Source organism: Oncorhynchus tshawytscha, linkage group LG11 (genome assembly GCF_018296145.1).
Source record: "Oncorhynchus tshawytscha isolate Ot180627B linkage group LG11, Otsh_v2.0, whole genome shotgun sequence".
Taxonomy (NCBI): Eukaryota; Metazoa; Chordata; class Actinopteri; order Salmoniformes; family Salmonidae; genus Oncorhynchus; species Oncorhynchus tshawytscha.
The window spans coordinates 31828278-31853202 of record NC_056439.1 but is presented as its reverse complement, the minus strand read 5'-3'; the positions used below and the strand labels follow the sequence as shown (position 1 = coordinate 31853202).

General features: G+C 43.9%; 1 pseudogene; it reads right to left on the bottom strand.

Moving 5' to 3' along the window:
• Positions 1–260: 260 nt before the first annotated feature.
• Positions 261–20639, bottom strand: LOC121847829 (annotated as a pseudogene).
• Between the last annotated feature and the right edge of the window lie 4286 nt (positions 20640–24925).

Genomic DNA, 24925 nt, shown 5'->3' with positions numbered 1-24925 from the left:
ATTAATTCTATGTCGGGCATACATTAGTGATTATGAAAGTTTCCTCAAGACCTCAAGCAAAAGTGTTAAATTATATTTTAAATTACTTTGCCGGTTGGTCTAGGAATGTGGGACAATATCCACCAGAAAGCACAATTACAAACTTTTCAAAGCACTGGTAGTGCATTCGGATTTCTATCACCATAAGAATGCCAAGAACCATGTAAACACATGCACGAGCTCGGCAAGTATTTATCTTGTGATGCTTGAGGTGATAGAAATCTGAATGCACTACCACCAGCGCGTTGAATAGTTGTAATTATTCTTACACATTCCTACTTGCAAAAACCACATGGACAACCGGTAAAGTAAGTTAAAATACAATTTTATTCAACATGCTGGCTTGTAGTGGTCATGAGGAAACATTCCTGACCCAAATGCTCATTAATGCCCGACGTAGAATTAAATACCATGTCGGGGTTCCATGCTAGCTCTAGGGGTTTTAAACCTACATGGCTGTTTACATTTGGGCCCCTGTCCCTTGTCCCACATGTCACATTAATAATGAACTCTTTATTAAATATTACAGAAACATTGACAATATTACACCTAACAACTTGTAATTTAATATCATATAGGATATTTTTATTTAACCTTTTTTGTAGCGAACAGCATAATTTAAATCCACAAGCTTCTTCAATTCCTCTCACCTCCTTCATCGACCCATCCCAACCTGACATCCTCTGTCTCCATGGACACATACTCTTCTGTTTCATAGTGTCTTTTCGGGCCCTTTAGATAGATTCGCAGGCTGTCAAGGTCCAGTATGGAGTCCCTGGATGTTTACAGGAGCCGGGTGGCCAGGTGATACAGAGGAGGAAGACGACAGGTTGACAGACCAGCATGGACCACAGAATCTGCAGATGGAAGGTACATTTGATCTAAATAACAAGAAGAAATAGCCTACTGGGAATCCTTCTTGGATTATGGTTGTAGGCAGTGCAATCATCTCTGCAGCCCCTCAGACCTGCAAGTTAAACATTACAGTAAACCTTTTACTATTTAGGTTAATGATTGGACAATGTTAAAGAGTAACCTTACGTAATAAGCATCTTATCCTTTTGAAAACTGCCTTTGTGCCATCAATGAGTCAAACATTTATTCTAAAATTGACTTAGTGTTTAATAGGATCACTTTTACCAAAATGATCCTATTAAACACTATCTAATCCAAAACTGAGATTTGTGAGATAATTAGGGGGGAAAAAATGGTATGTCACAGAGTAACAGGCACCATAACAGTTTTACTTGGGTTAGGTTTATTTAAATCCTGCCCACAGCTGGCAGCACCTAAGTAATCAACAATTAGACCCAATTGTAATGCCCATGTCTAATTTGGTTTGACATTCAATATCCTCTAAGCCTAAGGGGCTAGTTGGGGACCTCAGTAATTTACACAATGTATATTTAAATGTCAATAGCACCAAATGACTTAGACCAACTATAAATTACAGAAATTAATATACAATGTTGAAAGCATTTAATGAGACAACTAAAAGGTGTGCAACATGAAAATATTGTCTAATTTACATTGTGTAATTTATTGACCGTCCTTAACTAGCCCCACAGATTGGATAGCCAACTTTTCTACTGTTGCACACAGCTGGCTGAAACTAATTGGCGAAAGAAGTTGGCTAGCTAGTCTAGGAAACCTCCAGACAAGATCTGATTAGGCTGTTTCACGTTTTCTAGAAGGGTGAGTGACTAACTGTGTAGTATTTGGCAAAGTTAAAGTACAAACGCTTTCCACATTCGAACACACACACACGAGACACCCACGTCAAAGCCTGCCTCCAAACCCAAATCTTGTTCTCAGTCGCATTTCCTAATGAGGAGAATTGCAACCGAGGGTAAATCAGGAAGTTCAGCTCCCCTTTAAGAATGTTCAATCATATTTCCTTACCCTAGGAAATATGAGCTTCCATGGCTCAGCAGGAAAGTGTAGACAACACTCTCTGTACCCGTGTTGCCAGTGTAGGTGTGCTGAACCTCCATGTGCTGGTTTTCCACATTGGGGTACAATGTCTCCAGCTCACATACTGTAGCTCCAGGAAGTGTGTGGCAAACAGAGTGAACACCTGAGACCACCAGGGAAACAGAGCGGAGTACACATTTAACTGATGATAGTTTGATCTGAGCAGTGCAAGTAACAGGAAGTCAAAGAAAATTAAGGCTTCTATGATTCATACACAACAATCCAATTAATCATCTATTGTTTCAGACAGAGGCACTGTGCTGGTTGGACAGTGTACCTACCCTGAGGCTAACGAGGAACTTGCAGATAGAGTGACATATGACTACACCCCACTCAGCACTGGTGCTACGCCCAAGCGCGTCTATGATGAGAGATTTGTCACTTCACATTATGGATTATATAAGAGACCTTGGGAATACCCAGACAAAATGAAACAAAACTATTTTGCCAAGATTTTAAAAGTCCATACCATATCACTGCATCAGAAAGGCCAGTATGTATTGAAAATGTACCACCTTCATTTCCACCATGAAGGTTGAGGAGTTTGTCTTAAAGTTGTCATCCACCCCGATTCTGGTGAAAATCTGTTCAGCAATGCGGAAGTAGGCACAAAAGAGCCTAGGACAAATCCGACTCATTATATAAATAACCTTTGAGTAAGCCTGTTGAATGGTTACAACACTGGCACACTGAAAATTCAGGTACTATAAAACAACATTCCATTTTGAATGAAGTGTGTGGTTTCTCCACCTACCTATCTGAGCCATGATCTGGCACAGCACCACCTGTTTGAGGTAGGTGGACTTGCCGCTCATGTTGAGCCCAGCGATGATGACAATGTTGCTGCCCTCAGAGATGTAGCTGTTGTTGCACATGGGCTGCTGGCCAGTGATAAGATCCAGAATGGGGTAACGACCCTGCTTGATGGCCAGTGTGTCTGTGAACTAAGGACGCGTTGCAGGCACAGAGCAGGATAACTTCAGGAAGACCACTTTGATAATTACATTTTTGGTAAATTTTTAAAAATCCATCTGGGTTGAATTGCTGTGAATGAAATTCAGTTGCGTTTGTTATTTTATTACTAATTTCATGTGAATTCCAAACACTACTAGTGTACAGTACATGCAGTCAAAACAGACATCTACAGTTGTCGTGTAATGCAGAGAGATTGGTCTGGTCAAATACAGTAACGGTTATGTAACTCGGGTCATCTGAAAGTGAGATGAATGAGACGGAGAAGGCCGGCAGTCAGCACATGTCTCTACAGAGATCCTTTCAGACAGCTGGGGGGGCCAGTGGTTACCAACCACATTGCTATTGGGGCTGCTGCCCAGACAACTGAAGCTGACAGGGCAACCAATGTTACATAGACAGCAGAGCACAGCAGCCTCTTTGTCAATCAGAGAGGAGAAGAGAGGGCGCTGCTGCTGACGCACTGTATTCAATCATGCTGCATTGACTGGCTGCTATGTGAGAAGGATGAGTGGGTGGTTGTTTCTTCAGATACTGACTAGACTGAGGTCAACCAACTCCAGGGATAGCTTGAATCTGACTGGATCATATGGTTAGCGTGTCTATGAATTTGAACAACTGTTTTATGTTCTATTGCAGAAATGTTGGGTGAAAAATGTTTAATTGATTACATTTATTCACTTTCCTGCTTGACTTAACAGTCTGAGATGGTGCATGCATTGGCTAGTGACAGCAGCATGTCTAGCATAGACACAGCATCGGACAGCTTGTATAGGCAGTGGATATGCTCATGAACTGTACTCAGCAGCTGGTACCACCCTGGGAAGAGACCGGTGTAAACAGGTCAACATGATCTAAAACTCCACAACAAACCAAACAGCCCCATCTACTGGGTAAACAATCAGTACATCCAATTTCCCCCAGTTTTATTTCATGCACTTGATAAATACAGAAATAAACGGTAGGTTGGTCAATCAGAACAAAGCAAAGAAACTATTTTTATGATCACATTATTCAATGAAAATGTAGCTCTTCCCCATAATTTTGGGCAACCAATGGCAGCACTCCAATGGATAGCAACTGTCATCAAATCTAACACCTTGGACAAGCTCACGTTTATATCGCATGAAAGCCAGTGAGTGCAATAGCAAAACAAAATGTTTCAATGGCTAAATAATTCAACTGTGCACCAGGACAACTTGCTACTGTGATTGCTGAAATGCAGAGCCTGTTTGAGTATTTTTTTAAATCAGAAATTATACTTTTGTTATAATGTTTGCAAGTTCAGTTGGTTAGCTACTAGCTAGCTCTCTGTCTCATTGACCACCAAACGTTGCTAAGCTAGTCACTTAATATAACTTTTTTCTCAAAATGTATGTTAACTAGTTAAGTTAGCAATGTTATGAATACAACTCTCATCTGCTGTTGACATCAGGATACGATTTGAGAGCACTGGTTTGCTCCAAAAGTAGTTATAGCTTTCACTGCACGCTGACTGAATTCAATGCCATTCAGTGGCTAGCTATACTACAAACATAATTTTACCAGGTTCCCCGTAAAGCAATTATAATGACAGTCCACCACAACATACCCAAGAGTTTCCTGATTAGCAAAACCTAGTTTGGATCAATGTGAGGGGATGTCGTTAGTGGTTAAATGGGCAGCCGTGAACTGCCCAGTGGCATGAGCCTACTAGACGAGCTAAATTACTTCTATGCTCGCTTTGAGGAAAGCAACACTGAAGCATGCTTGAGAGCATCAGCTGTTCCGGAAGACTGATTACCAGGACGGAGTCTGTAATACCAACATGTTTCAAGCAGACCACCATAGTCCCTATGCCCAAGAACACTAAATGGCAGACCACACGCAAGCATGGCAAAATAGATGAATAAATGTATGTTATTCAATTATTGCACGCACCATTGAGCATCTGCGTTGCCAAGGGCTGAAATAGAAATCAGTTCTATTTCTGACACAGATCTTGCCGCAAGTCCTGCCTCTCCCATCTCCTCATTGGTTATACCAAAGTGGGTGTGAAAGACTAACAAGGTCAGTGGCGGTAATGCACCTAATTTATGAAAGTTGCCCAACGCAATATGAAGTCAAGAGAAGAAAAGGCCTGGAAAGAAGAGAGATGACTAGAAACGATTTGGTTGACTGTTTTATGTGTGGATTAATTGGCAGAGTAGAGGTCCTTGTGCATTTCAGGTAAAATAACAACTCAATGTTTATATCCCAGGACAAATTAGCTAGCAACAGCAAGCTAGCTAAATAGAACAAATTAGCTAGCAAGTGCAAGCGAACTAGCTAAATTGCCATAAATGTTTAATGCTTTTTGACCTGTCCCCAAATTAATATAATTGGTTCAGAGTTTGTTTTGATATTTTAACCTGCGTGCCTTGATCACGTTTGGTGTGGGGGGACAAAATACATTTATGCACAATGGCACACGATGGCGCACGTGCGCAGCCAGTTTGGGTTCCGTGTAAGGGAACCTGCCTAAATGACTAATGACTACCGACGCATAGCACTCACATCTGTAGCCAAGAAGTGCTTTGAAAGACCGGTCATTGCTCACAACACCATTATCCCAGAAAGCCTAGACCCACTCCAATTTGCATACTGACTCAAAAGATCCACAGATGATGCAATCTCTATTGCCCTTTCCCACCGGGACAAAAGGAACACCTACGTGAGAATGCCATTAATTGACGACAGCTCAGCACACCACAGTGCCCTCAAAGGTCATCACTATGCTAAGGACCCTGGGATTAAACAACTGGATCCTGGACTTCCTGATGGGCCGCCCCCAGGTGGTAAGGGTAGGTAACCATATCTGCCACGCTGATCCTCAACACGAGGGCCCCTCATGGGTGCGTGCTCAGTCCCCTCCTGTACTGCCTGTTCACCCAAGACTGCATGGCGGCGGCAGGTAGCCCAGTGAGCGTTGGGCCAGTAACCCGAAAGGTTTCTGGATCAAATCCCAGAGCTTACAAGGTCAAAAAATCTGTCATTCTGCCCCTGAACAAGGCCATTGTTCCCTGGTAGGCTGTCATTTGTTCTTAACTAACTTGCTTATTTAAATAAAGGTTAAAAAAATATATATATATATATAATTAAATGGCCATATATATATATATATAATTAAATGGCCAGGCACGGCTCCAACACCATTATTAAGTTTGTGTTGTCGGCAAGACAGCCTATAGGGAGGTCAGAGACCTGGCCGTGTGGTGCCAGGATAACGAGCTCTATCTCAATATGTTCAAGACAAAGGAGATGATTGTGAACTACAGGAAAAGGAGGATGAGCACACCCCCATTCTTATCAACGGAGCTGTAGTGGAACAGGTTGAGAGCTTCAAGTTCCTTGGTGTCCACATCACCATCAAACTATCATGGTCCAAACAAATCAAATGTATTTATATAGCCCTTCGTACATCAGCTGATATCTCAAAGTGCTGTACAGAAACCCAGCCTAAAACCCCAAACAGCAAGCAATGCAGGTGTAGAAGCACGGCGGCTAGGAAAAACTCCCTAGAAAGGTCAGAACATAGGAAGAAACCTAGAGAGGAACAAGACTGAGGGGTGGCCAGTCCTCTTCTGGCTGGCCACGATGTTCAAATTTTCATAAATGACCAGCATGGTCAAATAATAATAATCACAGTAGTTGTCGAGGGTGCAGCAAGTCAGCACCTCAGGACTAAATGTCAGTTGGCTTTTCATAGCCGATCATTAAGAGTATCTCTACCACTCCTGCTGTCTCTAGAGCGTCGGGAACAGGTAGCAGGTCCGGTGAACAGGTCAGGATTCCATAGCCGCAGGCAGAACAGTTGGAACTGGAGCAGCAGCACGGCCAGGTGGACTGGGGACAGCAAGGAGTCATCATGCCAGGTAGTGCTGAGGCATGGTCCTAAGGCTCAGGTCCTCCGAGAGAGAGAAAGGGAGAATTAGAGGGAGCATACTTAAATTCACACAGGACACTGGATAAGACAGGAGAAGTACTCCAGATATAACAAACTGACCCTAGCCCCCAGACACAAGCTACTGCAGCATAAATACTGGAGGCTGAGACAGGAGGGGCCAGGAGACACTGTGGCCCCATCCGATGATATAACCCCACCCACTTTGCCAAAGCACAGCCCCCACACCACTAGAGGGATATCTTCAACCACCAACTTGCCGTCCTGAGACAAGGCCGAGTGTAGCCCACAAAGATCTCCGCCACGGCACAACCCAAGGGGGGGTGCCAACCCAGACAGGAAGATCACGTCAGTGACTCAACCCACTCAAGTGATGCACCCCTCCTAGGGATGGCATGAAAGAGCACCAGTAAGCCAGTGACTCAGCCCCTGAAATGGGGTTAGAGGCAGAGAATCCCAGTGGAGAGAGGGGAACCGGCCAGGTAGAGACAGCAAGGGTGGTTCGTTGCTCCAGAGCCTTTCCATTCACCTTCACACTCCTGGGCCAGACTACACTCAATCATATGACCCACTGAAGAGATGAGTCTTCAGTAAAGACTTAAAGGTTGAGACCGAGTCTGCGTCTCTCACATGGGTTGGCAGACCATTCCATAAAAATGGAGCTGTATAGGAGAAAGCCCTACCTCAAGCTGTTTGCTTAGACATTCTAGGGACAATTAGGAGGCCTACGTCTTGTGGCCGTAGCGTACGTGTAGGTATGTACGGCAGGACCAAATCAGAAAGATAGGTAGGAGCAAGCCCATCTAATGCTTTGTAGGTTAGCAGTAAAACCTTGAAATCAGCCCTTGCCTTAACAGGAAGCCAGTGTAGGGAGGCTAGCACTGGAGTAATATGATCACATTTTCTGGTTCTAGTCAGGATTCTAGCAGCCGTGTTTAGCACTAACTGAAGTTTATTTAGTGCTTTATCCGGGTAGCCGGAAAGTAGAGCATTGCAGTAGTCTAACCTAGAAGTAACAAAAGCATGGATGAATTTTTCTGCATCATTTTTGGACAGAAAGTTTCTGATTTTTGCAATGTTACGTAGATGGAAAAAAGCTGTCCTTGAAACAGTCTTGATAGGTTCGTCAAAAGAGAGATCAGGGTCCAGAGTAACGCCGAGGTCCTTCACAGTTTTATTTGAGACGACTGTACAACCATCAAGATTAATTGTCAGATTCAACAGAAGATCTCTTTGTTTCTTGGGTCCTAGAACAAGCATCTCTGTTTTGTCTGGGTTTAAAAGTAGAACGTTTGCAGCCATCCACTTCCTTATGTCTGAAACACAGGCTTCTAGCGAGGGCAATTTTGGGGCTTCACCATGTTTCATTGAAATGTACAGCTGTGTGTCATCCGCATAGCAGTGAAAGTTAATAATATCCTCTTACAGCTACCCACCTACTTTTTTCCATTTCCACCTGAAGACATACCCAAATCTAACTGCCTGTAGCTCAGGCCCAGAACCAAGGATATGCATATTCTTGGTTTCATTTGAAAGAAAACACTCTGAAGTTTGTAAATGTGAATTGAATGTAGGAGAATATAACACAATAGATCTGATTTAGATAACACAATGAAAAAAAACATACTTTTTATTTTATTTTTATTGTATCATCTTTAAAATGAACAAGACAAAACAAACATTCAGATAGGATGATGGGAACAATTTTAGTGAAAAACTTAAGACTGCAACAATACTTGTGCAAAGTTTCAGAATGATAACTTCCAAAATGAGTGTGCTACATGAAATTTATCATGAAGTCACCCAGGTGTCCCACACAAGTAGCCCAAATGTACCCAAGTGGCCAAATTGGTGAAGTTATACGTTTTGAATGGAATAATTATATACAAAATACCAAAATGGTATTCTAACACACCCCCCCCCAAAAAATTGAGAAAAAACATGAAAATATATATATATACATTTACAAAATAACACTTTCAATATTTGGAAGACCCTCAGTCCTCTACACAATATTGTGCTGCTGATGCCAGGTGCTATAGCAGTCTCTTTCTGCTGTAAAGCAGAGGTCACCAAGCATGTGGTGCAGGTGATGGGGGACTTCATTTTGTAAAGAACACAGCGACGCCTCCATGCTGTGCCCTTTTGGCCCTGAGGCACATCCATGCCTGCAGAAATACATTTGGGCAGAGGAACACCACTTGTGGCAGGAGCAGAAGGGACAGAGGTAGAGGGGCCAGAATGTGGTGCTGTAGCCAGCGAGCTGCTTGATGAGCAGCTCTCTGAAGGCTAGCTGTGAGATGGGGGGCTTTCCACAGCTCTTAGCCATTTCCTTGTGTAGGATGAATGCATTCACCACAGCAATGTCGATGAAATGATAGAAAGTCTTGTACCATTTCATCATCTTATGGAGAACATTGTAATAGCCTAGCAGCGCATCTGACAGGTCCACACCTCCCATGCTCTTGTTGTAGTCCTTTATTGCAGTTGGAATGGGGACATTTTTTGCGGTCCATGCCCCAGTAGCGCTGAGACAACCGGTGTCCGGCTGGATGAACCAGCTTCAGTGGGGGATGGACACCTTGGCACTGGGGGCTCCCATTCAGAGTCAGTGTCACTGTGAAAGAAAATGTTAAGTTAGAATAGTTTCACATATGAGCCCTGTATCAACAGGTATAATAAACAGATATATATATATAGAGTACAGGGAACATAAGGTTGAATATATTATTATAGACCTGCTAGATCTACAGTCTCATTTATATTATGACAGACCAGCTAGATCTACTGTCTCCATTTCACTTTGGCCATTGTTGTGGGCCTGCCCCCCCCCAACAGCCTCAAATAGGCTATTTCATGTGGGGTGGGGTGGGGTGGAGCGACAGACACGCATCTCGGCCATGCTCCCTCTAATCCACAATATGTACAGTATATATACACACACAAACATAGGCTAGGGGTCACACAATGTATAGCCAATGTGTACTTTACACATTTCATTTTTATATATTGCTACTAAAATGTTTTTAAAAAATCACAAATAATATTTTATATTATTAATTTCAAACAACGGCATTAGCATGAGAAGAACTTACCAGTCCAAAACGATGTCCTCTCTGTTCCAAAAATATTCCTCCATTTGGGAATCGCTAAATGAATCGTCCTCGCAACAATCTCTGTCTCACTTTCCCGATCAATTTCTTCTAAAATTGCATGTACATCTGTATATCTAGACTTAGATTTAGCGTTACCTGACTTAGTCGCCATACTGATTGATATATAAACAGCTGAAGATGCGCTTTACCAAAATAATGCTGTGCGTAACATGTGTGGCTCCTTCCGGTATAAATCTTCAATGGCGAATGACCCTCTTTACGCCGGAGTTTACTACATGGGTTGGTCTTCCAACACAAACATTACATATTGCCGTTTACCTCAGCTCATTGGCTATCTACCCAGCTAGATTTCAAGACGATCAGTGGTCATTGGGTTAAAATACAGTCAATCAATGAAACAGCGGTCATATAATTGGTGCACAATGATGTCATTACTTGTTGTCTTCAAATCGGTTTCTTTCAGTCAATACGTCCCGCGAAATGACCCATCACGTTTGGTTGTGTTACAAACAAACCAGTTGATTGCAATGAAACCAAACATGACTGGATAAAGTCACGTTTAGTGTGTGTATTTACATCGAATGTGTCGTCGTCAAATGGAATGAGACGAAATTCACGACACGAGGTTCACAAAATGTATCGTGTTAGGCTATAAAAATGGATTTGATCAAACAAAAGCCTATTCATTGTGTAACAATGAGCATTGGGATTGCAAACAGAGGAAGATCGTCAAAGGTAAACTATTTATTTTATTGCAATTTGTGATGTTGTTACGCCTGTGCTGGTTGAAATACTTTTTTTTAATGGGGCTCTATCCTCAGATAATCGTATTCTTTCGCAGTAAATCCTTTTTTAAATCTGACAAGGTAGTTGGATTAGCAAGACTCTAGGCTTTCGACCCATGTGAGACACTTGTATTTTCATGAATGTTTAATATGACTATTTATGTAGCGATCACCGTATGTTGTCGAATTTAATCCTGCTAACGGGTTCGGTGCGCAGAGAGGTTAACGTTATGTTTTCGAATGACATCCCCAAGAGGTAAAATATATATAGTGAAAACAATAGTGGTCCTAAAACGGAACCTTGAGGAACACCGAAATTTACAGTTGATTTGTCAGAGGACAAACCATTCAGAGACAAACGGATATCTTTCCAACAGATAAGATCTAAACCAGGCCAGAACTTGTCCGTGTAGACCAATTTGGGTTTCTTATCTCTCCAAAAGAATGTGGTGATCGATGGTATCAAAAGCAGCACTAAGGTCTAGGAGCATGAGGACAGATGCAGAGCCTCGGTCTGATGCCATTTTTAAAGGTCATTTACAACCACAAGTGCAGTCTCAGTGCTATGATGTGGTCTAAAACAAGACTGAAGCAGTTTGTATACATTGTTTGTCTTCAGGAAGGCAGTGAGTTGCTGCGCAACCGCTTTTTCTAAAACTTGAGAGGAATGGAAGATTCGATATAGGCCGATAGTTTTTTATATTTTCTGGGTCAAGGTTTGGCTTTTTCTAGAGAGGCCTTATTACTGCTTCTTTTAGTGAGTTTGGTACACATTCGGTGGATAGAGAGCCGTTTATTATGTTCAACATAGGAGGGCCAAGCACAGGAAGCAGCTCTTTCAGTAGTTTAGTTTGAATAGGGTCCAGTATGCAGCTTGAAGGTTTAGAGGCCATGATTATTTTCATCATTGTGTCAAGAGATTTAATACTAAAACACTTGAGTCTCTCTTGAACCTAGGTCCTGGCTGAGTTGTGCAGACTCAGAGCAACTGAGCTTTGAAGGGGGAATACGCAGATTTAAAGAGTAATTTGCTTTCTAATGATCATGATCTTTTCCTCAAAGAAGTTCATGAATTTATTTATTTATTTATTACTGCTGAAGTGAAAGCCATCCTCACTTGGGGAATGCTGCTTTTTAGTTAGCTTTGCGACAGTATCAAAAAGAAATTTCGGATTATTCTTATTTTCCTCAATTAAGTTGGAAAAATAGGATGATCGAGCAGCAGTGAGGGCTCTTCGATACTGCACGGTACTGTCTTTCCAAGCTAGTCGGAAGACTTCCAGTTTGGTGTGGCACCATTTCCGTTCCAATTTTCTCTAAGCTTGCTTCAGAGCTCGGGTATTTTCTGTATACCAGGGAGCTAGTTTCTTATGACAAATGTTTTTAGGGGTGCAACTGCATCTAGGGTATTGCGCAAAGTTAAATTGAGTTCCTCAGTTAGGTGGTTAACTGATTTTTGTCCTCTGACGTCCTTGGGTAGGCAGAGGGAGTCTGGAAGGGCATCAAGGAATCTTTGTGTTGTCTGGGAATTTATAGCACGACCTTTGGTGCTCCTTGGTTGGGGTCTTAGCAGATTATTTGTTGCAATTGCAAACGTAATAAAATGGTGGTCCGATAGTTCAGGATTATGAGGAAAAACATTAAGATCCACAACATTTATTACATGGGACAAAACTAGGTCCAGAGTATGACTGTGACAGTGAGTAGGTCCAGAGACATGTTGGACAAAACCCACTAAGTCGATGATGGCTCCGAAAGCCTTTTGAAGTGGGTCTGTGGACTTTTCCATGTGAATATTAAAGTCACCAAAAATTAGAATATTATCTGCTATGACTACAAGGTCCAATAGGAATTCAGGGAACTCAATGAGGAACGCTGTATATGGCCCAGGAGGCCTGTAAACAGTAGCTATAAAAAGTGATTGAGTAGGCTGCATAGATTATGACTCGAAGCTCAAAAGACAAATGTCTTCTTTTTTTTTTGTAAATCGAAATTTGCTATTGTAAATGTTAGCAACACCTCCGCCTTTGTGGGATGCACGGTGGATATGGTCACTAGTGTAACCAGGAGGTGAGGCCTCATTTAACACAGTAAATTCATCAGGCTTAAGCCATGTTTCAGTCAGGCCAATCACATCAAGATTATGATCAGTGATTAGTTCATTGACTATAACTGCCTTTGAAATAAGGGATCTAACATGTGAGGTATCACGATCACTTTCAATAATGGCAGGAATGGAGGAGGTATTTATCCTAGTGAGATTGCTATGGCGAACACTGCCATGTTTAGTTTTGCCCAATCTAGGTCGAGGCACAGACACGGTCTCAATGGGGATAGCTGAGCTGACTACACTGACTGTGCTAGTGGCAGACTCCACTAAGCTGGCAGGCTGGCTAACAGCCTGCTTCCTGGCCTGCACCCTACTTCATTGTGGAGCTAGAGGAGTTAGAGCCCTGTCTATGTTGGTAGATAAGAGGAGAGCACCCCTCCAGCTAGGATAGAGTCCGTCACTCCTCAGCAGGCCAGGCTTGGTCCTGTTTGTGGGTGAGTCCCAGAAAGAGGGCCAATTGGCTACAAATTCTAGCATTCCTACAGCATTTCCCTCCAGAAGCCATGAGAAAGTTGTCCTGCTGCTGGGACCGTGCAAGGGGATTTATACTGACGTTACTATCTGTACTTACTGGTTGCACAGACGCTGTTTCATCCTTTCCTACACTGAAATTACCCTTGCCTAAAGATTGCGTCTGAAGCTGGGCTTGCAGCACAGCTATCCTCGCCTTAAGGCGATCGTTCTCCTGTATATTATGAATGCAGTGACTGCAAGTAGAAGGCATCATGTTACTGTTACTACTTAGCTTCGGCTGTTGGAAGTCCTGACGAACCATGTCCAGATAAAGCGTCCGGAGTGAAAAAGTTGAATGAAAAAAAGTTGAGTGAGGGAAAAACGAAAAATATAAACGGAAATTAAAAATTAAAAACCGTAAAGTTGTCAGGTATCAAAGTAAGGTTGGCAACAAAACACACAGCAACACGTAAACACGTCTGGAAGTTGTGACCGGAAATGAACACACCAAACACACCAAGACAGTTGTGAAGAGGGCACAACAAAGCCTATTCCCCCCCTCGGATGACTGAAAAGATTTGGTATGGGTCCTCAGATCCTCAAAAGGTTCTACAGCTGCACCATCCAGAGCATCCCGACTGGTTGCCACACTGCCTGGTATGGCAACTGCTTGGCCTCAAACCGCAAAGCACTACAGAGGGTAGTGTGTACGGCCCAGTACATCACTGGTGCCTAGCTTCCTGCCATCCAGGACCTCTATACCAGGCGGTGTCTGAGGAAGGCCCTAAAAATTGTCAAAAAGACTCCAGCCATCCTAGTCATAGACTTCTCTCTGCTAACGCATGGGAAGCAGTACCGGAGCACCAAGTCCAGGTCCAAAAGGCTTCTTAACAGCTTCTACCCCCAAGTACTCCTGAACAGCTAATCAAATGGCTACCCAGACGATTTGCATTGCCCCCCACCCTCTTTTACACTGCTGCTACTCTCTGGTTATTATCTATTCATAGTCACTTTAACTCTACTTACATGTACATATTACCTCAATTTCCTCGACTAACTACCGCACATTGACTCTCTACCGGTAACTCCTGTACCGCTACTGTTATTTTACTGCTGCTTTTTATTTGTTATTTTTAACTTGGCTATTTTTTACTTCACACTTACTATATTTTTCTTAACTGCATGTTGGTTAAGGGCTTCTAAGTAAGCAATTCACTGTGAGGTCTACACCTGTTGTATTGTGACAAATAACGATTTGATTTGGGCTTCCCAGGGAAAATTATGGCCGAGGTTGCAATATTAACTAAGGGGGTCAGGGCTTAGCAAAGGGTCAATTGTGAGGCTATTTAGTGCCTCTTTACTCACACATAGGACATGTGGAATCACAGAGATCAGTAATCTTCATCAGGTCTGCTGTGGTGAAGCTGTAGTTGCCCTTGTGCTTTGTCACCTGAGGGAAGAGTCATTTATAAAAAACAGCAAAGGTATAAAAATGCATTACTATAGAGAATGCTGACGTGTGTTGTAATATAGAGCCACAGCAATTCTGACAGGTACAGCCCAATTTAAATAATAAACATGAAGCAATGACACCTTGTAATGAGTTTCCCTCACTTAAAGCTCTGTATAACCTATTCATCATTGCAATTGTTCAGTATTGCCAGTTATAGAGGTGTTCAAATAGGCTATTAGAGGTACCTTGATGAAGTCAGCTTGGATCTTCCCATCAGGTGAAGCCACCCTTCCAGTTTCATCTGGATGATCCCTCGAGCTGTGTTAAAGCTCATCGGCAACCCATACTTCTCCCCCACCTGGTCAACCAGCCCTGTGCATCATTTATTTATTACATATTTTTTATTGTCACACATACTTCTGACATGCCCCCCTACCTGTGGTCCTTTTGTTGACAACCAACTCCAGGTTAGTGGCAGACGTTGAGCTGAAGTGTAACCTTTATTTAACTAGGCAAGTCAGTTAAGAATAAATTCTTATTTACAATGACGGCCTACCCCGGCCAAACCCGGACAACACTGGGCCAAATGTGCACCTCGCTATGGGACTCCCAATCACGGCCGGTTGTGATTCAGCCAGGATTCGAACTAGGGTCTATAGTGACTCCTCTAACACTGAGATGCAGTGGCTTAGACCGCTGTGCCACTCAGGAGCCTGAGTGGTCATGGCAGTCTGCTCACTACCTTTTGAAGCTCACTTTCAGTGATTTGGGTGCATAGATGGAGTTCTGAATGAACTCCAAGTATCTCTGGGGCACACATCTGCTGGATGTACTCCAGCCCTTTTCTCTCATTGCAGTGAAAGCTACTGACTGAAACATAAAGGTTAGGAAACAAATAACACATAAGACATAACAAAGGTGTCTCACTTCAGCAGTATGGGCAGACCACCTAGTACCTGAATGTTTTCTGTGATGAGGTTGTATGGTTTGGTCCCTTTGCCTTTCTCACTGGCAGTACTGGCAGTGTCTGGCATTAGTATCTCCAGTGGCACCAGGATGTGAACCTTGGTGATAACCTGGAAGTGGATGAGAGACAAGTTTAACATACTTTCAGTACAGACTGAGATAAGCATGCACTTAGCTAGGCCTCATGGAGATGAATTTGCCTGCCTCTCCCTGTTCTGAGATACTGCCGATAGTAAACTAATTCAGCCTGTTTGTTTACTATGTTCTACCTTGGCATAGGTCCCAGTGTCTGCAAACTGAGAGAACCAGTTCTGCACATTTCAGGTTGATACTGGCCATGCCAAAATCTCCCCTCGCAACCCATGCCCTTCTACCACCGCATCAATCACAGAGGCAGCAGTGGTGAGGTCACAGAGGAGCAGCCAGTGGTCACTGCAGGCATGGAGAGAGCGGAATAATTAAACTCTCAAACTGCGACAGCCTAGTGAAAACCAACTCCTCTGTGTGTGTCTGAGCTGTAGCTTTACCAGAGCGTTCAGTCTGTGGCATTTATGCAGTGTATTCCTACAGCCCCAGCTGAGCCTGGGGTCCTCCTAAGTCTGGGGGTTCCCCCTATGGGTCTGGAAGTCCCACTAACAAGGAGCCAGAGGGTGGGACATATTAAAATGTCCTTCCCCCTCTGAAGCTGTGATTCACTTGACCTGGGTCAATCAACTTGTAAGTTACTAGGCTACTGTACATCTCAAAATAAGCCTGCCTGGCTAAGTCACTTGTGCCTTGTAATTAAAAATATAAAAATGTGTATAAGCTTTATTTACAGAATTTAGCAGTCCTCAAATTTGCGAATTTAGAGAAACTATACGCTGGTTGCATGAGCTGAAATAAAAGACCCCATACATTTTCCGTATGCACTAAAAATGTATTTCTCTCAAATGTTGTGCACATTTGTTTGCATCCCTGTTAGTGAGCTTTCTCCTTTGCCAAGATAATCCATCCACCTAACAGGTGTGGCATATCAAGAAGTTGATTAAACAGCATGATCATTATACAGGTGCACCTTGTGCTGGGTACAGTAAATGGACACTCTAAAATGTACCGTTTTTTTCACACTATACTGGACTTGCTAAACATACAGTAGTCCTTATCCAGCTATCCAATTAACTAAACACTCTTAAAAATAGTCTGAGAAACAGGCTGGCGTTTTGAAGTTTACTTGAATCACAGTGTGAAACTGCAATAAACACAAAAATACATGTTTTCAGTTACTGTAGTAAGGGCACAGAATGTCTTACACAATAACTGCACTAAATTTATGAAATAAGGAATAAGAGTACTCCATTTAGAGTCAAATATAAAATAAAGTTTCTAGAATTCAACTGTATGCTTAATATTGCTAAACTAGGTGTCCCTAGGGAGAAATAGCACTGAAGCTAATGCAAAGTAGCTAACAGCTAACTAAATCTTTTACAGAAACAGGAAAATTATGTGATAAACATTTATCCTGTGTTAATAAACAAATGTACTTACAGACATTGCATCTTACAAAGCTTAAAGAAGGATGTTGAAGGATTGTAACTACTGTCACACACTTTGTGTCATGTGTCACATGACACAAAAAGGTACATTCTACACTGCTGCACTTAAACTGCCACTAGGGGGTGCTAAACAACTAACAGGTCCAGAACACTCATTAACGATCCCATATAAACCTAACTTTGACCACTGGGATATTATGAAGTAAGAAGGACAACAACTTCGGAGATAGGCCGAGAGAAGATCTTCAGAGTTGTCAAGGAGGGAACTATGAAGTTGACTTTCCTCACCATCCCATCCCGGCTGTGAAGGGTCTTCACAACGATGGCCATTGGCCATTAATTTATTTTAGCCTGACTGTCCTTCATTAAGACCATATTCCCTTCTTTAAGATCTAGCATCTTGTCCTGCCACGTACGTCGGCTCTGCAGCGTGCAGAGATACTCCCGCCGGCACCTGTTCCTAAAGGTGTCCGCTAGACTTTGTACCTGCTTCCACTCTTGCTTGTAGAGTTCAACGTCCCAGATCTTGCTTGGTGGAGGAAAGGGGGACGACAGTCTTCTGGGTCAAGAGCACTGCTGGAGTGAGGATAAGGGGTTATTCTGGGTCTGAAGATACTGGGACGAGGGGCCTGGCATTCATCACAGCAATGACCTTGGCCGTCAGGACTTCATTTGTAAGGCATGAAGATCCACGTTGGAGGAACATGCAGTCAAGTATACGACGTGCAATGCCAATCATCCGCTCCCATGTACCACCCATATGGGATGAGTGAGGTAGGTTGAACACCTACAGTTGAAGTCAGAAGTTTACACACACTTAGGTTGGAGTCATTAAAACCCGTTTTTCAACAACTCCACAAATTTATTGTTAACAAACTATAGTTTTAGAAATTTGGTTATGACATCTACTTTGTGCACGACACAAGTAATTTTTCCAACAATTGTTTACAGACAGATTATTCAATTTATAATTCATTGTATCACAATTCCAGTGTGTCAGAAGTTTACATGCACTAAGTTGACTGTGCCTTTTACACAGCTTGGAAAATTCCAGAAAATGACGTCATGGCTTTAGAAGCTTCTGATAGGCAATTGGAGGTGTACCTGTAGATGTATTTCAAGGCCTACCTTCAAATTCGGTGCCTCTTTGCGTGACATCATGGGAAAATAAAGTCTGGTTCATCCTTGGGAGCAATTTCCAAACGCCTGGAGGTACCACGTTCATCTGTACAAACAACAGTACGCAAGTATAAACATCATGGGACCACGCAGCCATCATACCGCTCAGGAAGGAGACACGTTCTGTCTCCTAGAAATGAACGTAGTTTGGTGCGAAAAGTGCAAATCAATCCCAAAACAACAGCAAAGGACCTTGTGAAGATGCTGGAGGAAACAGGTACAAAAGTATCTATATCCACAGTAAAACGAGTCCTATATCAACATAACCTGAAAGGCCGCTCAGCAAGGAAGAAGCCACTGCTCCAAAACCACCATTAAAAAAAGCCAGACTACGGTTTGCAACTGCACATGGGGACAAAGATCGTACTTTTTGGAGAAATGTACTCTGGTCTGATGACAAAAATAGAACTGTTTGGCCATAATGACCATCGTTATGTTTGGAGGGAAAAGGGGGAGGCTTGCAAGCCGAATGTAACATTATAACTTTAGTCCGTCCCCTCGCCCTTACCCGGGCATGAACCAGGAACCCTCTACATACACAGACAACAGTCACCCACGAAGCATCGTTACCCATCGCTCCACAAAAAACATAGCTCTTGCAGAGCAAGGGGAACCACTACTTCAAGGTCTCAAAGCAAGTGACGTCACGGATTGAAACGCTATTAGCGCACACCACTGCTAACTAGCTAGCCATTTCACATCGGTTTCACTCACCCCCCTTTTGACCTCCTCCTTTTCCGTAGCAACCAGTGATCCGGGTCAACAGCATCAATGTAGTAGTATAACTTTAGTCCGTCCCCTCGCCCCTACCCGGGCTCGAACCAGGGACCCTCTGCACACATCAACAACTGACACCCATGAAGCATCATTACCCATTGCTCCACAAATGCCGCAGCTCTTGCAGAGCAAGGGGAACCACTACTTCAAGGTCTCAGAGCAAGTGACGTCACCGATTGAAACGCTATTAGCGTGCACCACCGCTAACTAGCTAGCAATTTCACATCGGTTACACGAAGAACACCATCCCAACCATGAAGCACAGGGGTGGCAGCATCATGTTGTGGGGGTGCTTTGCTGCAAGAGGGAGTGGTGCACTTCACAAAATAGATGGCGTCATGAGAAAGGAAAATTATGTGGATATATTGAAGCAACATCTCAAGACATCAGTCAGGAAGTTAAAGCTTGGTCACAAATGGGTCTTCCAAATGGACAATGACCCCAAGCATACATCCAAAGTTGTGGCAAAATGGCTTCAGGACAACAAAGTCAAGGTATCGGAGTGGCCATCAGAAAGCCCTGACCTCAATCCCATAGATAAATTGTGGGCATAACTGAAAAAGCGTGTGGCCTCCTTGCTTGAAAAAGCGAGCAAGGAGGCCTACAAACCTGACTCAGTTACACTAGCTCTGTCAGGAGGAATTGGACAAAATTAACCCAACTTATTGTGGGAAGCTTTTGGAAGGCTACCCGAAACGTTTGACCCAAGTGAAACAATTGAAAGGCAATACACTCAATTCGTATTTGGTAGCATGTAAACTTCTGACCCAATGGGAATGTGATGAAAGAAATAAAAGCTGAAATAAATAATTCCCTCTACTATTATGACATTTCACATTCTTAAAATAAAGTGGTGATCCTATAACTGACCTAAAACAGGGAATTCTTACTAGGATTAAATGTCAGGAATTGTGAAAAACTGAGTTTAAATGTATTTGGCTAAGGTGTATGTAAACTTCCGACCTCAACTGTAGGTACATTTCTGTTCTTGGAGATACATCTCTGTGCTTTCTGAACTAGAACTTGATCAATCCATCCTCAGGTCTCGGTATCACCAACAAAGTTTGTACCGCAATCTGAACGTACCTGCTTTGCTATGCCTCTGAGAATAATCTTCTCAGGGCGTTTATGAAGCTGGAAGCACTTAGTGATTTAATTACTTATATGTGAACAGCTCTTGTGCATGAGACCATCACCGCGCACCTTTTGCTCTTGGTATGTCCTCCTCTGGTGCGGCGTGAGACCACCGCCCATGTGCCGAAACCGTCCACAACTACGTTGTTGAAAGGTGGTGCTACCTGCAGCCGCTCATTTGGCAGTTCTGCCATCTGCTGGTGTTCCGTCTTCCCGCGGAGCATCTTCGTCCATCTGCTTGGATGGCACCCTCTGTGAAATGTCTCTCAATGCTTCACAGCCTCATGGTGGTGACGCACAAGCAAGATTGCCAGGTGGTGACGACCTGGAATGATGATGGGGTTGACATCGTTTGTTCTTAATTTAGATGGAGGCCAAATCGCGCAAACTTTGAGCAGTCCATCACTGTCAACGATAGGATTCAGCCTTCGTAGACTGCTGTCAGTAGGAAGACTGCGTTCTGCTGCTATGCACCTAATTCCTCTGCATAACACTCGTCTGGGCTCTTTCCAGCTATAATGAGGATTCTGTGTTATGCACTATAGCCTGTTACCATATGTGATTGAATATTATCTGCTGTTGGCTTGTGTGGATGTATATAGGTGTTATGCAACATAGCTGACTTGAAACATTGTTAACAGTTTCAGGACCATGGGCCTTTCTCATGATGGAAAAATACAGAATAACATAAAAACACATACAGAACGTAGTGTAGCAAACCATAGACTGTTTTTGTTAGAACTCAAACTTAACAATAACAGAAACCAGATATGTGATAATGGTATCTAGGGAATGAGCGCATAGATACTCGACAGAGCAAGTTACATCTATCAACTGGAGCACCCGGGGGCTGGTACCAGCTCGTACGACAACAATCAACGATAGGCTGGGTGAGTTTAAACCACGCCCAGTCTCTACTCTGACAGGCCGGCTTGGAAGCCGGAACTACTACTGTCATCAGGGTATATTATAATATCTTTGTCAGGAACAAGTCAGTTCTCTGTTTTGCACTGTGAGGTGGGACAGAGAGCCCGTATATACGAAAATTGCATTACCACTTATTGCTTAGCTAATAAAAAATACATAGTATACAATCGGTGACTCATTGTCATATTTATCCTGATACCAGATTCGAATTGATGCAATTCTAACACTATTCTTCAGTGGGTTTCTTCTGACAGATGTGCCATCCATGGCAGGTACTCTATTGTGCAGGCTGAGAGAAGGTCCGAGCTATGTGTATTAAGTGTGCTACTGTACTTATGAGACTGTTCCACTTGGAGAAACACTCAAAGCGTTTGGAGCTCAGAAGGTTCTTGGAGATTTGAGTGACATTAGTCACCTGTGGGCTATATCAGAAGCAGAGTTGATAAGGTCAAACAACACTAGAGGTTTGGAGGAGTGCAGGGCTGGATTCTGAAGAAAGTCTGGTCCTGACAGCCATGCCATGTTGCTGTGGAGGGCTACTGTTACGGCTCTATACCCATGGTGAGCTGGGTTGAGATCTGTGGGCATGTAACTCCATTGGTCTGGGGATATGATTGGCTGGATACACAGAACTCTGTTGCTCACAGATGTAGAACTGCCTTGTTTGGTTGTGGATGTACCCAAAGCACCACTTTGATGTCCGAATAGTATGTGATGCTGTCAAACTTCAGATCCATCTCCTCAACTATCAACTCTCCTCACTATCCCAGTCTGGGGATAGTGAGGTCTGGCTTCACTTTTTCCATCTTGAGTGTTGACCTTCAGGTAAGCTACAGCTGTGATAACTTTCACTGATGCATCTGCGAAGACACAAAGCTCATTGAGCTGAACATTAGAGGTAGAGTAATACGTGTAGGTGCGAGGTATCTGTAGCTCCTGTAAGTCTTGAAGTGAATCTCTCCATTTGTTCTACTCTTCCATGTCTGCAGCAAGGGGTGAATCCCAATCTTCCGCTCGCGTAGAGCTCTCTGAGTTGTAGCATGCCTTGTATGGTGACAGTGGCTAGGAAGCCAAGTGGATTAAAATAGGCTATTGACCGTAGAGAGCACTCCCCTGCGTGTGTATGGCTTCTTGTCGTCTACAGCTTGGAATGTGAATATGTCTGCTGTGATGTTGCAACACACTTCTAGACTGTGCTGTAGGGGGAGATCATCAGTGAGGAGGTTTATATTCCTGTGCTCAAGGACACTGATGGCTTCTGTTTCGGTTGCAAATGACTTCAGTGAGTCATCGACATAGAACACACGTTCGATGAACCTTCTCACATTGCGGCCAAAGTCATCTTTTTCTTCCTTGGCAGCGCTCCTTAGGCCGTATATGACGACAGAATCTGACGGCTATTGCCGAAGACATGGACACACATTCTGTAGTCCACAATGTCACTGCTGGGGTCATTGTTGCGATACCACAGGAAGCGGAGGAAGTTTCTGTGATCCTCCCTCAACACGAAGCAGTGGAACATGTGCTGGATATCAGCAGTGATGGCCACGGGTTCTTTCCTGAACCTCATGAGTACCCCCAGCAGGCTGTTGTTGAGATCAGGGCCTGTGAGGAGTACATAATTGAGGGAGACTCCTTCGAATGGTGCACTTGAGTCGAACACCACACGGATCTGGTCTGGCTTTTTAGGGTGATTGACTCAAAATGAAGGGAGGTACCAGCATTCTAGACCTTCCTGGAGTGGTGGAGCTACCACTGCATGGTCGTTGAGGAGAATTTTCTGCACAAACTCGAGGAAGTGCTCCTTCATCTGAGGCTGCTTTTCTAGAGTACAATGGAGTGAGGTGAGATGACTAAGCGTACTCCCTATTGTTAGGCACCCGTTGTCTGGAAGGGCAAGGGCGTGACCCAGCTGTTGGAGCTGTCTTGACAGACCTTAATGTCCATGATCTGAAGGAATCTCGTGTCGTTGATCGAAGGTGCAAGTTTGTGATCGCTAGTGGTGCCACAGCAGATTGACTGACCCAGGTTCTCTGCAGTAAGTGTCAGTGACTTGTCTTGCAGGTTTGGCTCGTCGAGGATCTGCTGCTGTGCTCCGTAACTGAGCTTCTTCTTCAGTCTAACCTGACTGTTGCATGGGCTGAGGTAGGTTGGACAACCATTTTCCAAGATGGATGTATTGAACGAGCTAACCTGAGATGGTTTGTGGGCACCTCTTAGACACACGTCGCAGATGACAACCCAACCTAGGTCTAGTTTCTGGGCAAATGGAGCATCGCAGGACCGTTAATTTGGTTCCTGACTTTATGTACTCTCAAGCCATCTCTGCCTGGGCCTCCCGGGTGGCGCAGTGGTTAAGGGTGCTGTACTGCAGCGCCAGCTGTGCCACCAGAGACTCTGGGTTCGTGCCCAGGCTCTGTCGTAACCGGCCGCGACCGGGAGGTCCGTGGGGCGACGCACAATTGGCCTAGTGTCGTCCGGGTTAGGGAGGGCTTGGCCGGTAGGGATATCCTTGTCTCATCGCGCACCAGCGACTCCAGTGGCGGGCCGGGCGCAGAGCGCTCTTACCAAGGTTGCCAGGTGCACGGTGTTTCCTCCGACACATTGGTGCGGTTGGCTTCTGGGTTGGATGCGCACTGTGTTAAGAAGCAGTGCAGCTTGGTTGGGTTGTGTATCGGAGGACGCATGACTTTCAATCTTCGTCTCTCCCGAGCCCGTACGGGAGTTGTAGCGATGAGACAAGATAGTAGCTACTAAAAACAATTGGATACCACGAAATTGGGGAGAAAAAAGGGTAAAAAAAAAGACATCTCTGCCTAAGAGGAGAAGTATGTCTGTCAGGATCCAGAGGTGGGATCTGCGATGCATATCATATGACTGTGGTGGTGAGCTGTGTTTTGGAGTGGGAATTTCTAAGTGGTTGTTAGGGACTAGGTTACATTTGATGAGTGTGGGAAGTCAGAGACTCATCTTCTCACCGACTGACTCCACAACGTAACCACAGGCCCTCCTACCGGCTGTCTCTGTGAGTCCCGCACACGCCTTGACTTTGAAAATGTCAAAGGACTCTGATCTTGCTAGAGACCGATTGCTTTGTTCATCCAGTTTAGCATACATCCTTTTGGAATCTTCACAACGTCCTTTGGGGAACACATTAACGAGGCTTATCTTGGAGGATGCTCTCGCGCTCATTTCTTCTCTACACACCTTGGTGCACTTCGATGTGATCTCCTGATTGGCCGGTTCCTCTTCCTCCCCGCCATGCTCTGAAGAGGAAGGGGATGAGCTTAACTTCCATGGAGCTGGGCCGGGATGGAGTGCTGAGTGGTCCCGGTCACTTTCGCATTTGTTGCATTTCCCCCGTTTCCTTCCAGTTCTTGGCGAGATGATTTGTGGAAGAGCAACACTGAAAACACACAGCGTTCTCTTTGAGGAACTGTTTGTGGTCTTCTAGGGACTTATCTCTGAAACCTCTACACTTCTTTAACAGATGGAGCCTATTGTGGATGGGGCATTGGTTATTCAAATCCACTTGTTTTTTCTTATTCCCCGTGTTTTCAGTTGAAGACACTGTCTTGTGGAC